We start from the raw sequence: 17,071 nt of genomic DNA on the forward strand, positions 1-17,071 counted from the left end.
CGTGGCATTCTTTTCCCGCACCCTTCATGCCTCAGAAATTTGGCACTCATTCGTCGAAAAAGAGGCCAAAGCTATCGTTGAAGCTGTGCAGCATTGGAGGCATTACCTGGCCGGCAGGAGATTCACTCTCCTCACTGACCAACGGTCGGTAGCCTTCGTGTTCAATAACACACAGCGGGGCAAGATCAAGAATAATAAGATTTTGAGGTGGAGGATCGAGCTCTCCACCTACAATTACGAGATTTTGTATCGCCCCGGCAAACTCAACGAGCCCACCCGATGCCCTATCCCGAGGTACATGTGCCAGCGCACAGTAGACCGACTCCGGACCTTGCATGACAGTCTTTGTCACCCGGGAGTCACACGGTTGTACCATTTCATAAAGGCCCACAATCTGCCCTACTCCGTCGAGGAAGTACGGACAATCACCAGGGACTGCCAGGTCTGTGCGGAGTGCAAGCCGCACTTCTATCGGCCAGACCGTGCGCGCCTGGTGAAGGCCTCCCGCCCCTTTGAGCGCCTCAGTGTGGATTTCAAAGGGCCCCTCCCCTCCACCGACCATAACACGTATTTTCTCAGTTCGGTCGATGAGTTCTCCAGATTCCCCTTCGCCATCCTATGCCCCGATATGATGTCTGCCACCCTCATCAAAGCCCTCAACACAATCTTAGCTCTGTTCGGTTTCCCCGCCTACACCCACAGTGACAGGGGATCCTCCTTCATGAGTGATGAGCTGCGTCAGTTCCTGCTCAGCAGGGGTATCGCCTCCAGCAGAACGACAAGCTACAACCCCCGGGGAAACGGACAGGTAGAGAGGGAGAATGGGATGGGTTGGAGGGCCGTCCAACCGGCCCTACGGTCCAGGAACCTCCCGGCCTCCCGCTGGCAGGAGGTCCTCCCTGATGCACTACACTCCATTTGGTCACTACTGTGCCCCGCCACTAACGACACACCCCATGAACGTCTCTTTGCCTTCCCCAGGAAGCCCACATCGGGGGTGTCGCTCCTGACTTGGCTCGCAGCTCCAGGACCCCTCCTGCTCCGTAGGCACGTCCGCCTCCACAAGGCGGACCCATTGGTGGAAAGGGTGCAATTGCTCCATGCAAAACCCCAGTATGCCTACGTAGCGTACCCCGACGGCTGCCAGGATACTGTCTCCCTCAGGGACCTGGCACCAGCAGGTCGCCCCGGCCCCCCCGGGCCCGGCACCACCCACCCCTCCCCCGGCGCTCCCAGCAATTTGGCCACACAGTCATAGGTGTATAAGGAGTATAGTAGGGGGTCTGAGGACACAGCCTTGTGGGGCACCGGTGTTGAGGATGATCATGGAGGAGGAGCTCTCAGGTCAATTAAGACAATCCAACAATAGTCATTAATTTGGAGCCTAAGGAACAACTCAAGGTTTAATTGAAAACATTGTCTGCTTTGGCGATTCCACACTGCATATTAATTGGACAGATGTTTCCATCACTGGTTTTCAGGTGTGCTTGTACAATGAGAAATTGTGACCTCCATTCTATTCAGCCCTACCTATTTTACATGCTTATTCTGTACACAGTCAATATGATTGGGCTCCAGTACATGATGCAGCCTCATCAAGTCATTGTTACTCGACTATCATTGCACTTTCACATTAGCTCTTACTCTATTATTAAGGAAATTTTACATAATACATAGAATCATACATCGCAAATAGAAGCAGGAGGAGGCCATTCGGCCCTTCGAGCCTGCTCTGCCATTCATCAGTCTGGTCAACCTTCTCTGCTGTCCCTCCATAGCAAGAACATCCTTCCTCAGATGATATTTTCACCAGGTATTAAACATTTTTTCACTATGACATGTTTTAAGTAATCACAGAATCTTTACATTGCAAACGTAGGCCATTCGGCCCATTAAATCTAATGATGATTTTTACGTTTAATGTTGATGCATTTTTGTTGCTTGTTTAGGCTAATATTATCACACATATGGCCATACATATGCACAGACATACATAGAAGCCAAACTAAAATTGAAGTCAATGAGAAGTGGGGGAAACTCTCCACTGGCTAGAGTCGTACCGAGCATGGTTGTGGCTGTTGGAGGCCGATCATTACAGCACCAGGATGTTGTCGCGTAAGTTTCTTGTGTTAGTCTCCTGGGTTCAACTGTCTTCAACTGGTTCATCAATGACCATCCTTCCATCCTAAGGAAGTGGGGATGTACGATGATGATTGCACAGTGTTCAGTATCATTCATGACTCCTCAGATAATGAATAGTCTTTATCTGCACACAGCAAGATTGGATTGATTATTGGCAAGCAACATTCATCTCACACAAGTGCTGGGCAATGACTATCTCCAACGAGAGAATATAACTATCGTCGCTTGGCATTATCTTTGCTGTAACCTCCAGCACCAACATCCTGGGCATGATGATTACCTTGAAAATTAACTGAATCTACGGTATAAATACTGCGGCTAGAAGAGCAGGTCAGAATTCTGTGGTAACAATTCGCCAAAGCCTGTCCCCCATCAATAAGGCACAGGCTTTATATGTGATGGAATACTCTCCCCTTGCCTGGTTGAGTGTAGCACCAACAACACTCCAAAAGCTCAACACCATCCAGGACAAAATGGCCCACTTTCTTGTTGGCACCTGATCCAACACTTTAGGCATTTACTCCCTCCTCTACCACCACATGGTGGCAGCAGTGTGTGTGTGTGTGTGGGGGGGGGGGGGGGGGCAGCAGTGTGTGTGTGTGTGTGGGGGGGGGGGGGGGGGGGGGGAAAGGGGGGAATAAAGAGGCATGGAGCATAACCATGCCTGACACATAACAATATACACAGTGCCATGCCATCCCAACAGGTTGGAAGACCTGGCAAATGAAGAAGGCAAGCCAGGCGACAAGTAGGGGAGGGGGATCAGGAGGAAAGGGGGTAGTGGGACCAGGGGATCTACCTTAAACTAAGCGCCTGCTGAAAAACATGAAATTGGAACCAATGTATATAATGAAAGATAACCGATGTATATATTTTCTGTGTATGTTCACGCTCATCTTTGCTCTGTACAATAAGAAAAACCCTCAATAAAAACATTTTTAAAAACCCATCTGGTTCACTAATGTCATTCCAGGAAGAAACACCTGCTGTCCTTACCCGGGTCTGGCCTACATGTGACTGCAGGCCCGTGGCAATGTGGTTTACTCTTAACTGCACTCTGAAATGGCCTCGCAAGCCACTGAGTTCAAGGGCAATTAGAGATGGGCAAGAAATGCTGGCCCAACCAGCGAAGCCCATCTCCCATGAAATGATAAAGGGAAAAAAAAGTGACAAAACATCCTGATTTGGAAATACAATACTTTTCCTTCTTTATTTCTTCATTTTTTCATTATTCCTTTTTTCTTTAAGAGAGCGAAGCTATAATGTAAGTACGAACTCAAGGAATGTTATCCAACCCAATGGCTCATTAAAATCTCATGAAGAAAAAGAATTAAATGGTACGAAACTCTGATGTCACTCTTGTGACTCACAATAGGAATCTCTGCTCAAATTGACACCAAACTCTTTGTCACAAATGATTGCAACTATTAGTTGCTCCCAAGTGCTTGTTTAAGCATGGCTTCATTTAGGATTGCTGCTTTGTGAAGAAGTAATGAATTAGCAAAATCATCTCACCAATTTGTGAATTAAGGGACCCAGGGAAGCATCCTGAATAAGTAGGTGACTGGTCTATCACTGCAGTCCCTTCATGGCTATAAATTGATGGTGAATCAAGGTTACAGAGGGGGAAGGTATACCCGATTTCTAGGCAGTCCCTCGGGGTCAATTGGCTTGAAATGGCTGGATACAACAATCCAACGAGTCAAAGACCACTGATGTCAGCTCATTGAATAATTCCTTTGTGCTACTTTGGTCAGTTTACACATCGCAACTGCCAAGGATAACATATTCACCATGAACCATTGACACAGCAGAGTCAGAGCTGATAAACACAGTGGCAATTACTTAAATCAAAAACAAAAGTTACACCGGCATTTCCTTAATGTGCAGAGGACACAAAGTGGTTGATTATGAGGCAACCACTCCAGAAGAGGGAAATCTAGCAAGTAGGATTTGTGTCCCATGCTGTGGAACTGACTGCTTTCACAGCTTGGCACCGCTCCAAACCTTCATTTTTACGAATGTATAAAATGTGTTTGGACCATGATCCTGAGCATTCTTAGCTCCATTAGAAAGAGAACTGCTATTATTTTCAAGGAATTTCAAATTGATATCTGCAAACAAAAAGGCTCTGTAATTCAACCTTGTCTCCATGCTAAAATGGGGTAAAGAATTGCAGGTTCAGAGCTAATGTGGCTGTTAAGGTAATGATGAGAAGGCTAAATAGGTCCATTATTAAGTAATATAATCTTCCCGATACTATTTATCTGATTTGGAAAAAAAAAAGTACTGTCTAAATCTACCTCCAGTTAGAGTGCCTGAATGGGCACTGCATATTTGACCAAGTCCTTTGCAGAAATACTTCCTCGTTTTTGGCTTACTAGTCTTCTTCTATATTGTGTCTTTGTTGGCGCTAAAATGCGAAACATCCTAAGCATTGTTTTTGGCTGTTTGGCTTCATTGGTGTGTAATGAGGAATTTATGCTGCATCTTGTGTGGAGGTTCTCAGATATCATTCATAACTTGATTTGCTCCTTTCACCCTTTAGGCGTGGATCATGTGCAGTATTTTCTGTCAGGTCAACACCATGTTACGGAAAGCCCATTTTCACATTAAAAATTTTTTGTTGAACAAAGTTCAAGAACAGGAAATTAATACTCTGTTAAGCATCTTTTCCCTAAAAAGAGTACTGTGCTGCTTACAAACCAAGTCTCAGATATAACAGAATATTTTTCATGCCTTTCCTTAAGATGGCTATAATTAAGCAGGTGTTGATATTCCCTTTCTTCTCCTGCACTTAATTGTCGCTGTAAGTAGAAAATGCAGAAAGATTATACCCCTTCTTACATTTAAGTTGCTTGAGGAATAGCATTTACACAAGCTTCATTTGAAGATAGGCGAAGATTTATCTTTTGTTGAGAATTTGCAGCAATTAGTGAGTCTAATGACCAAAGATGTGCAGGTTAGGCAGGGTTACGGGGTTACGGCCATAGGGTGGGGTAGAGGGCCTAGGCAAAATGCTCTTTCAGAGGGTCGGCACGGGCCCAATGGGACGAATGACCTATACAACTGCAGCATGACTTGCCAATTTTTATATTCAATGCCCTGACCGATGAAGACAAGCATGCCTCATGCTTTCTTGACTGGCTTATTCACTTGCATTGCCACTTTCAGTGACCTGTGTATCTGTACACCCAGATCCCTCTGTCTGTCAATACTCTTAAGGATTCTACCATTTACTGTATATTTCTCACCTGTATTAGACCCTCCAAAATGCATTACCGTACATTTGTCCAGATTAAACTCCATCTGCCATCTCTCTCCAGCTGATCCTCTCCCCCTGTATCTTCTGACAGTCCTCATCACTATCCGCAATTCCACTAACCTTTGTGTCGTCCGCAAACTTACTAATCAGCCCAGTTACATTTATCTCCAAATCATTTACATATACTACAAACAGCAAAGGTCCCAGCACTGATCCCTGAGGAACGTGACTAGTCACAGCCCTCCATTGAGAGAAGCACCCTTCCATCAGGCCCTGGGGACTTATCTACCTAATGCTTTTCAAAACACCCAACACCTCCTCCTTTTTGATCTCAATGTGACCCAGATTATCTACACACCCTTCCCCAGACTCATCACCCACCAAGTTCTTCTCTTTGGTGAATACTGATGCAAAGTACTCATTCATTATCCCGCCCATTTCCTCTGGTACCACACACAGATTCACTCCCCTGTCCTTGAGTGGGCCAACCTTTTCCCTGACTACCCTCTTGCTCTTTGACGGGTCAATGGATTTGACGCGACTCTGTTTCTCTTTCCTCAGATGCTGCCAGACCTGCTGAGTTTATCCAGGATTTTCTGTTTTTATGATAGCATATTTTGCATTTGCTCCGCCCTATCCACATTAAACCCACTAGAGGGTTAAAACTGCCCACAGTAACGCCAAACAGCTTTCACTTTAAAGCATTGGACTCATGGATATTTTCAGTATGTCCTGATGATAGAGTTCCTTAATTCATCGATTGCTTTGTCCTTCCCAGTAACTGAACTCTGTAATATTTCAATTTGACTGGTGGTTCGTTCAGTTGCCTGGACGGCTGGGTTGTGATGTGGAGGAACACTGTAGAATCTGCCAAAGTAGCACGCATGAACCAGCAGGTAGAAAACAATAACATGAATAATAATAATGATACTAATAATAATCGCTTATTGTCACGCGTGAACTTCAATGAAGTTACTGTGAAAAGCCCCTAGTCGCCACATTCCGGCGCCTGTTTGGGGAGGCCGGTACGGGAATTGAACCCGCGCTGCTGGCCTTGTTCTGCAATAAAAGCCAACTTTTTAAGTCTCCACTTCCCGAAGGGCCTCCCTCCCCGACCAGCACCCAGGCCGGGGTTTATATACAACTGAGGGTTCCCCTCGTTATGGGGAAGCCCAGCCCCCGTTTCCGGGGACGTTCTGTGGAGGTCACGGCAAATCGGATTGTCCTTATATTGTGTCGTTTGCGGGGGGGTTGTAACAGATACCAACAGTGCAGGTTCAATTCCTGTACTGGCTGAGGTTATTCATGGAAGTTCCCCCTTCTTCTCGGCCTTGGCCCTCACCTGAGATGGGGATTTTCACAGTAACTTCATTGCAATGTTAATGTAAGCCTACTTGTGGCACTAATAAAGGTTATTATTATTATTATGTGGTGACCCTAAGGTTAAATCACCACCAGTCAGCTCCCAGAGTGGAGAGCAGCTTACGGTCCTCTGGGATGGTGGTGACATTAACATTTATTTCGATTTACTTTGTGGACCAGTTCAGCTTGCCTCAGCACACCTACCCTGCCACCCAACGATGGAGTCTAAGTGAAGAGTGTGGACTGGAAAACTGAAGAAGCAGGTGATCGCATCCAGTCTTAAAAATCTATGGTCCAGTAAAGTCAGAATCTGTAAATTCAGAGGGATTGCGAGGGATTAGAGCACAAAAGAAACACAGGTAAAATTGTTCCTAATAGTTACAGAATTTAACATTTTTAATCATTAGTTACTGTTAAAAGGAAACTGCACATTTGACAAAATCTTTTAGATTATGACCTGTGTGGAATTATTACTCTGCTTGATGTAGATTAGCCCTGTTGTTGATTTAAATGGAATGTTTGACTATGGCATTGGGATATTCCCGTGGTTCCTCATGACCAAATAGGGAGTGTGGAATAACTTTTAAAAACAAATCTTTCGTTCAGATAATCGAATGAAGCGCTACATTTGCATTTCATTTTTAACAAAACATTGCCAGAGGACATACATTTCACGAGCTCAGTCCATCATTACACATATGTTAATGTAAATAAGTGGGTGGTGGTGGTGGGGGTGGGGGGGGGGGAGTTGCTCAGGTGCTCAAGAAAAAGATTCAAGTAATTTATTTTCTTTCATTCAGCAATTTCTTGTGAAGCTTTGGTAGATACAGGAAGATTGGGCAAGTTGGTGAGGACAATGCACCCAATGGAGTCAGGTCAAGTTTCCAACCGTTAATTAAATGATTGGAAGCAGTGTGGCTTCTTTACAAGCCTGCACTTCCATCTAATTTTCTTATACAGTATTTACTGGCCTCAGGTCAAACACAGGGCTATATGCATACAAAATAGCATACATGTGGAAGCAAAATAGAAGCAGCATGATATAGACCCCACATCCAACTGTCCAACATCAATGCTCTTCATGCCTCAGATAACCAGTGATGAATGGTGGTGGACAATTACGCTACTGACGGAAAGGGTGGCTTCAGGAACATCCCATTCCCAGTGACGATGGAGCCCGTCACATCAATGAAAAAGACAAGGCTGAAGTGTTTGCGACTATCTTTAGCCAGGAGTGCTGAGTGGATGACCTGTCTTGGCCTTCTCTTGAGGTCCCCAGCATCGCAAAAGCCAACCTTCAGCCAATTTGATTTGTTCCATGTGATAGCACGGGTCAGCTTAGCAGAGCCGACATAGCAAAGGTGCAACATCCCCTCTGTCACACTGAAGGCATGTGCTCAAAACTAGATGCTGTTCCTGTATGACCAGAACACTGACATCTACGCAACAAAGTGGAAAATTGCTCTACTATATCCTGTTCACAAAATAGAGCACGTCAAATCTAATCCAGCCAAATACTGCCGCATCAGTCCACCCTCAATCATCAACAAAGTTATGGAAGGTGTCGTTGACACTGCTATCAAGTGACACTTACTCACCAATAACCTGCTCACCGATGTTTTGCTTGGGTTCTCCCAGGCTTACTTGGCTGTGGACCTCATTATAGCCTTGGTCCAAATATGGACAAAAGTGTTGAGTTCAAGATGTGAGAATGCCCTTGGCATCAAGGTATGCTTTGACTGTGGCATCAAGGACATCTAGTAAGATTGAAGTCATCAGGTATTGGGGGAAAACTCTTCACTGGCTGAAGTCTAAAGCAGCACAGAGGAAGATAGTTGCAATTGTTGGAGACAAAGCATCTCAGTCACAGGACATCACTGCATTTCTGTGCAGTGTCCTAGGCCCAACCACCTTCAGCTGCTTTATAAATAACTTTCCCTCCACCAGAAGGTCAGAAATGAGGATGTTCACTGATGATTGTACAGTGTTCATTTAACTCCTCAGACAATGACCCTGTCTGTGCCTGCATTCAGCAAGAGCTGGATAACCTTCAGGCTTAGACTGATTAAATCAGACAATTAACATTCATGCCACACAAACGCCAAGCAATGACCACTGCCATCAAGAGAGTGTCTACCCATTCCTCCTTGGCATCCAGTGGCATTCCTATCTTCAAATTCCCCACCATCAACATCCTGGAGACCACCATTGACCAGAAACTGAAGAGAACTACCAACATAAATACTGTGATTACAAGAGCAGGTCAGAGGCTGGGTATCCTGTAGCAAGTGACTCACCTCTTGACTCCTCAAAGTGTGTCCACCGTCTACAAGGTACAAGTCACCGGTGTGCCTTGCCTGGATAAGTGAAGCTCCAACAACACTCAGGACAAAACACCCCCTCCACCACCGTAAACATTCACCACTGGTGCACTGTGGCTGCAGTCTGTACCATGTACAAGATTCACTGCAGTAACTGTCCAAGGTTTTTTTTTTGACGCCATGTTCCAAGCCTGCGACCTCTACCACCTAGATGGTGGAGGGTAGCTGGAAAATGGGAACACCACCACTTGCAAACACCCTCAACTATCATACACGATCCTGAATTGGTCGCACACCGTCGTTCCCTCATTGTCACTGGGTCAGAAACGTGAAGCTCCCTCCCTAACAGCACAATGGGTGTATCTTCAATGCATTGCAATGATTCAAGAAGGTTATCACCCCCACGTTCTCATTGTTATTTAGGGATGGGCACTAAATGGTGACTTTTCCACTAATGCCCACATCCCGTGAACGAATAAAAAACCCAAAACAACGCACCCATGTCGTTAGTTCAATCTAATATTGATTTACTGCAAAACCACAGCAGCTCATTTCAACACTTTCACTTTTCAAAGCGCATTTCATATGTTGCTTGTTAAAGCATTGTTTGATCATTGCTGTGTTGATAAAACAGTGGTTGGGATTTATCTGAATCTTTTCCACAGTACAAGCAGCGCCCAACCTGCAAACCTGAAATTAGGCCTTGGGGGTTCCTCGCAAATATCCAGGCAAGCTGCCAGTGCCTGGTGCACTTTAACTCCATCGAACCGTACCTCATCTCGAGCTTTAAGGAGAGAAGATAAATGTTTGGAAAAAAGATGTTTGAATCCCTTGATGAGATTACCGTCTGGTAATTCCTTGCCAGTGCTTACTAATGCCCAAAGTTGCTTCAGCATTAGAAACCAAAATGTGAAGTAACGTTTTCTGGAAGAATGATGCGAAGGATTTAAAGATTTGCAGGAGCAATGATATCAGCACATGGAATGTAAAGGAGATCGTTCTGCAGGTTAATAATTCACCATTTAGAACTGAAAAATGTCAAAGCTCAAATCCTGCACAAGCAGTAATATCCTGCCTATAATGTCTTACAAATGTGTGTGAACATTCCTCTCTGTGAAATCTTGCCAAATGTGCTCGATGAGCTGCCTTTTTTGTGACAAAGGAAGTGGCGACTCTTTTCGAGAATGGCCTTCGGCTCCAAAGTGCCCAGTGAAAACACAGCAAAAAGATATCCCTTATTTACATTGCTACCTCAGATCAGCGCTATAATTGATTCGGAATCTCTATTTTTCCTGTAAACGGCTGCCTCTAATTATACTGAAGCTTGCCAAGGCACAGCAATTAAGAAGTCAGTTCCGATTGAACAATGTTAAAAAGGGTCTCAATATACTTTGAGCTTTGATGCAATTATGGGCAAAAATATGATTTTTCTTGTGTTACTTCTATGATAGCATCAGAGTAACCACAAAACAAACAGTAATTGTTTCAGGTCCTCTGCATCTGCTTGTATTAACCCAATAATGCTATTACCAGCTATTCTTCGCAGCTTCAACAACTCAAGGCGCTATCTCTCTACATTGGCTCGTATGCTTTCTAAAATCTGGTACAATCTCACACGTTTCTTTGTGAGCACTTTTACACCAGCTCCATCATTCTGAAGGTTTGGGCAGGAGTTCCTGAAGCTTGGTCATAGTCCAACCATAGTGGGGTCAATGGGTTACTGGGATCGGGTGGAGGCGTGGGGTTAAGTGGGTTGCTCTTTCCAAGGGCCAGTGCAGAGTCGATGGGCCGAATGGCCTCCTCCTGCACTGTAAACTCTATGATTCCTAATGGTAGTGGTGAAAGGTTCTGAAATCTCAACGTCATGAGGTGCTTAGTGGTAGCACCCTGTATATTGGAAATTAAGTGGGAATGGTTTAATTTTCAAGGTGTGCAAGAAGGGAGAAACCCTTGGGTGTTCATTTATTAATTTGCGGCATAGTTAAACTCATATACATGGACGTAAAGCTTGAAGTCTCCAGCAGAAAAGCTGAGTGCGCTTCTTTTCGGCAAACAAACTAAATCAACAAATTGAGAGATGAATTAAAAGTCAGCCCCTTAAAGCCCCTGCGCAAAAGTAAACAGAATCTCAAAGGCAATCTAAAACATCAAAACAAAATGACATTAAAGGGAATGATGAAACACCCCAGTCCTCACGGTGCCGACTGGGTATGGAAGACAGGGGCAGTCAGCATGGCTTTGTCAGAGGGAGGTAATGCCGAACAAATTTGATTGAATGTTTTGAGGAGATGACCAGGTGCGTAGATGAGGGTAGTGTAGTTGATGTCGTTTATATGGATTTCAGCAAAGCCTTTGACAAGGTCCCACATGGGAAACTTACAAAGGAGGCAATGCACATGGGATACAGGGTAATTTGATAAGGTGGATTCAGAATTGGCTTAGCAGTAGGAGACAAAGGGTGATGACAGGCCGCTGCTTTAGTGACTGGAATCCAGTGACCAGTGACGTACCACAGGCATCCCTATTATTTGTCATTTATATAAATGACATAGATGACTATGTGGGGGAGAGGATCAGTAAGTTTGTGGATGATATAAAGATTGGCCGGGTGGTTAAAACAGTGAGGTTGAGTGTCTTAGGTTACAGGAAGATATAGACGGGATGGTCAAATGGGCAGATAAGTGGCAGATTGAATTGAACCCTGAAAAGAGGCGATACACTTTGGATGGACTAATTTGACAAGGAAGTATTCAATGAATGGCCTGACACTGGGAAGTTCTGAGGAACAAAGGGACCTTGCCGTATTTGTCCAGAGATCTCTGAAGGTAGAAGGGCAGGTTAATAGGGTGGTGAAAAAGGCACATGGGACAGTTGCCTTAATCAATCGAGGCATAGATTACAAAAGCAGGGAGGTCATGTTGGATTGTATAAAAATTTGGTGAGGCCACAGCTGGAATACCATGTGCAATTCTGGTCGCCACATTATAGGATTGCACAGGAGGGGGTGCAGAGGAGATTCACCAGGATGTTTCCTGGGATGGAACATTTAAGTTATGAAGATGTTGGATAGGCTTGGGTTGTTTTCTTTGGAGCAGAGGAGATTGAGGGGTGACCTGATACAGGTGTGCAAGATTATGAGGAGTATGGACAGGGTGGATAGTGAGCTAAAGGTGAGGGGCAAGAGGTTTAGTGGGGGATGTGAGGAAAAGCTTTTTTACCCAGAGGATCGTGACGGTCTGGAATGCACTGCTTGGGAGGGTGGTAGAGGTAGGTTGCCTCACATCCTTTACAAAGTACCTAAATGAGCATTTGGCAAGTCATAACATTCAAGGCTATTGGCCAGGAACTGGCAAATGGGATTAGACAGGCAGGTCAGGTGTTTTTCATGAGTCGGTGCAGACTCGATGGGCTGAAGGGCCTCTTCTGCACTGTGCACTTCTGTGATTCTGTAATTGATTCTTGAACTGCTGCAGTCCATGTGGTGTTGGTACATCCACTGTGCTGTTAGGGAGGGAGTTCCAGGACAGAGCGACAGTGAAGGAACAGCGATATATTTCCAAGCCAAGGTAGTGAGTGACTAGGAGGGGAACTTCCACAAGGTAGTGTAGCCATGAGGCTGCCTCCCTTGCCCTTCCAAATGGTAGTGGTCATGGGTTTGGAAGGTTCTGTCTATGGATAAGTCCCTGATAAGACCCTGTCATGCACCTTGTAGATGATGCACACGTTTCCACTATGCAGCAGTGGTGGAGGGAGTGAATGTTTGTGGATGTGGTGCCAATCAAGTGGGCTGCTTTATCCTGGATAGTGCCAAGTTTCTTGAGTGTTGTTGGAGCTGCACTTTCCAGCCAAGTGGAGAGTATGCCATCACACCCCTAACTTGTGCATTGTAGATAGTGAACAGGCTTTGGGAAGTCAGAAGATGAGTTACTTGCTGCAGGCTTCCTAGTTTCTGACCTGCTCTTGTAGCCACAGTATTTATATGGTTAGTCCAGTTCAGTTTCTGGTCAATGTTGACCACCAGGAAGTTGATATTGGGAGTTGTGGTGATGGTCATGCCATTGAATGTCAAGGGGCGATGGCTGGGTCTTGTTGGAGATGATCATTGCCTTGTACTTCTGTGGTGTGAATGCTACTTTCCACTTGTCAGCTCAAGCCCCGCTATTGTCCAGATCTTGCTGCCTTTAGACATGGACTGCTTCAGAATTTGAGGAATTGCGAATTGTGCTTGACATTGTGCAATCATCAGCGAACATCCCCACTTCTGGGGCGGGATTCTCCGCGAACCGGCGCGGCAGGCCACTCCGGCGCCGAGGAGTTCCGTGACCCACTCCGGCGTTGGGCTGTGCCGAAGGTACGGAATTCGGCAGCTGGCGGGGGCGGGATTCGCGCTGCCCCCCGGCGATTCTCCGACCCGGCGGGGGGGGGGGGTCGGAGAATCCCGTCCCGATTTATTAATGGAGGGAAGGTCATTGAAGAAGCAGCTGAAGATGATTGCGACTAGGACACTACCCTGAGGAACTCTTTCAGTGATGTCCTGGAACTGACTGTTATTGTGATGTTCATAGACTATTATTGTAAGACTGCAGGGCTGCCATTGTGATGATGGTGGACTGTAATTGTGAGGTTGGCGGACTGTCATTGTGATGGTGTTAGACTGTGATTGTGAGGCTTGTAGACTGTGACTGAGACTGGCAGACTGTTAATGAAGCTGGTAGCATCTTCGTGTGAGGTTGGTAGATTGTCATTGCGAGGTTGGTAGATTGCCATTGCGAGGTTGATTGGCTGTCATTGTGAGGTTGGTGGACTGTTATTGTGAGGCTGGTAGACTGTCATTGTGAGGTGCGTAGACTGTCATTGTGAGGTGGTAGACTGTCATTGTGAGGTGCGTAGACTGTCATTGTGAGGTTGCTGGACTGCCATTGTGAGATGGGTAGACTGTCATTGTGAGGTGGGTAGACTGTCATTGTGAGGTGGGTAGACTGTTACTGAGGCTGTTAGACTGTTAATGAGGCTGGTAGACTGTCATTGTGAGGTGGGTAGACTGTCATTGTGAGGTGGTAGACTGTCATTGTGAGGTGGGTAGACTGTCATTGTGAGGTTGCTGGACTGTCATTGTGAGGTGGGTAGACTGTCATTGTGAGGTGGTAGACTGTCATTGTGAGGTGGGTAGACTGTCATTGTGAGGTTGCTGGACTGTCATTGTGAGATGGGTAGACTGTCATTGTGAGGCTGGTAGACTGTCATTGTGAGGTGGGTAGACTGTCACTGTGACGTGGGTAGACTGTCATTGTGAGGCTGGTAGACTGTCATTGTGAGGTGGTAGACTGTCATTGTGAGGTGGGTAGACTGTTACTGAGGCTGTTTGACTGTTAATGAGGCTGGTAGACTGTCATTGTGAGGTGGGTAGACTGTCATTGTGAGGTGGTAGACTGTCATTGTGAGGTGGTAGACTGTCATTGTGAGGTTGCTGGACTGTCATTGTGAGGTGGGTAGACTGTCATTGTGAGGTGGTAGACTGTCATTGTGAGGTGGGTAGACTGTCATTGTGAGGCTGGTAGACTGTCATTGTGAGGTGGTAGACTGTCATTGTGAGGTGGGTAGACTGTTACTGAGGCTGTTTGACTGTTAATGAGGCTGGTAGACTGTCATTGTGAGGTGGGTAGACTGTCATTGTGAGGTGGTAGACTGTCATTGTGAGGTGGTAGACTGTCATTGTGAGGTTGCTGGACTGTCATTGTGAGGTGGGTAGACTGTCATTGTGAGGTGGTAGACTGTCATTGTGAGGTGGGTAGACTGTCATTGTGAGGTGGTAGACTGTCATTGTGATGTGCGTAGACTGTCATTGTGAGGTTGCTGGACTGTCATTGTGAGATGGGTAGACTGTCATTGTGAGGCTGGTAGACTGTCATTGTGAGGTGGGTAGACTGTCACTGTGACGTGGGTAGACTGTCATTGTGAGGCTGGTAGACTGTCATTGTGAGGTGGTAGACTGTCATTGTGAGGTGGGTAGACTGTTACTGAGGCTGTTTGACTGTTAATGAGGCTGGTAGACTGTCATTGTGAGGTGGGTAGACTGTCATTGTGAGGTGGTAGACTGTCATTGTGAGGTGGTAGACTGTCATTGTGATGTGCATAGACTGTCATTGTGAGGTTGCTGGACAGTCATTGTGAGATGGGTAGACTGTCATTGTGAGGCTGGTAGACTGTCATTGTGAGGTGGGTAGACTGTCACTGTGACGTGGGTAGACTGTCATTGTGAGGCTGGTAGACTGTCATTGTGAGGCTGGTAGACTGTCATTGTGAGGTGGTAGACTGTCATTGTGAGGTGGGTAGACTGTCATTGTGAGGCTGGTAGACTGTCATTGTGAGGTGGGTAGACTGTCACTGTGACGTGGGTAGACTGTCATTGTGAGGCTGGTAGACTGTCATTGTGAGGTGGTAGACTGTCATTGTGAGGTGGTAGACTGTCATTGTGAGGTGGTAGATTGTCACTGTGAGGTGGGTAGACTGTCACTGTGAGGTGGGTAGACTGTCACTGTGACGTGGGTAGACTGTCATTGTGACGTGGGTAGACTGTCATTGTGAGGTTGATAGACTGTCACTGTGAGCAGGGTAGACTGTCATTGTGAGGCTGGTAGACTGTCATTGTGAGGTGGTAGACTGTCATTGTGAGGTGGTAGACTGTCATTATGAGGCTGGTAGACTGTCATTGTGAGGTGGTAGACTGTCATTGTGAGGTTGTAGACTGTCATTGTGAGGTTGTAAGACTGTCACTGTGAGCAGGGTAGACTGTCATTGTGAGGCTGGTAGACTGTCATTGTGAGGTTGATAGATTGTCATTGTGAGGTGGGTAGACTGTCACTGTGACGTGGGTAGACTGTCATTGTGAGGCTGGTAGACTGTCATTGTGAGGTGGTAGACTGTAATTGTGAGGTTGTAGACTGTCATTGTGAGGTTGATAGACTGTCACTGTGAGCAGGGTAGACTGTCATTGTGAGGCTGGTAGACTGTCATTGTGAGGTTGATAGATTGTCATTGTGAGGTTGATAGACTGTCATTGTGAGGTGGGGAGACTGCGATTGTGAGGCTGGTAGACTGTCATTGTGAGGTGGGTAGACTGTCATTGTGAGTTGATTGACTGGCATTACGATGTTGGTAGACTGTCATTGTGAGGTTAAAAGCATCTGCGGAGAGAGAAGGGAGCTAACGTTTCGAGGCTGGTTAGCTGTGATCGTGAGTTTGTTAGACAGTTATTGTGAGATTGGTTGACCTCCACCATATACCCATACCTCTACCCTGTAATCCCACCTAACCTTTTTTGGACACTAAGGACAATTTAGCATGGCCAATCCACCTAACCTGCACATCTTTGGACTATGGGAGGAAACCGGAGCTCCCGGAGGAAACCCACGCAGTCATTGTGAGTTTGGTAGACTGGCATTGTGTGGTTGGTAGACAGTCGTTGTGTGAGGTCAGTCGACTGTCATTGTGAAGCTGGTAGCTCTGATTTTGATCAAAATGAAACGGGCCAGCTGCTTTTGGGCTTGCAATTTCAAATTGGCCAAAACCTCCCACAGAACGTTCTGTTTATCCAATGGAATAATACCTCAATTTCCAGATATTAGTGTCAGCATCAAAGAATCCCCAGAGGTCAAGTACCGTAGAGGCTACATTCAGGGTAAAATCCCCTCCACATTGCCAGCGCAACCACATCATGGGGTTTAATCTCAGCTTTATAAATCTTGCCAAATTCCACGTGTTTGCATATTTGCTACAATTCTACTACAACTGTAACTGGAAAGATTTAAGCAATTAGACCTCTTTACTACTGTGATGTAAAACAGTAGATGTGGAGAGATGGCTACTAATTCTTTGATTCAGTAATGCCTGTTGAAGTACAATATAATTGGACACATCAGTTCACTGAGCATGCAATTAAAAGACCATTTGGAACATTAAAAATGCATTTCTAGTGCTGAGG

The sequence above is a fragment of the Scyliorhinus torazame genome, chromosome 16 (genome assembly GCF_047496885.1).
Source record: "Scyliorhinus torazame isolate Kashiwa2021f chromosome 16, sScyTor2.1, whole genome shotgun sequence".
Classification (NCBI taxonomy): Eukaryota; Metazoa; Chordata; class Chondrichthyes; order Carcharhiniformes; family Scyliorhinidae; genus Scyliorhinus; species Scyliorhinus torazame.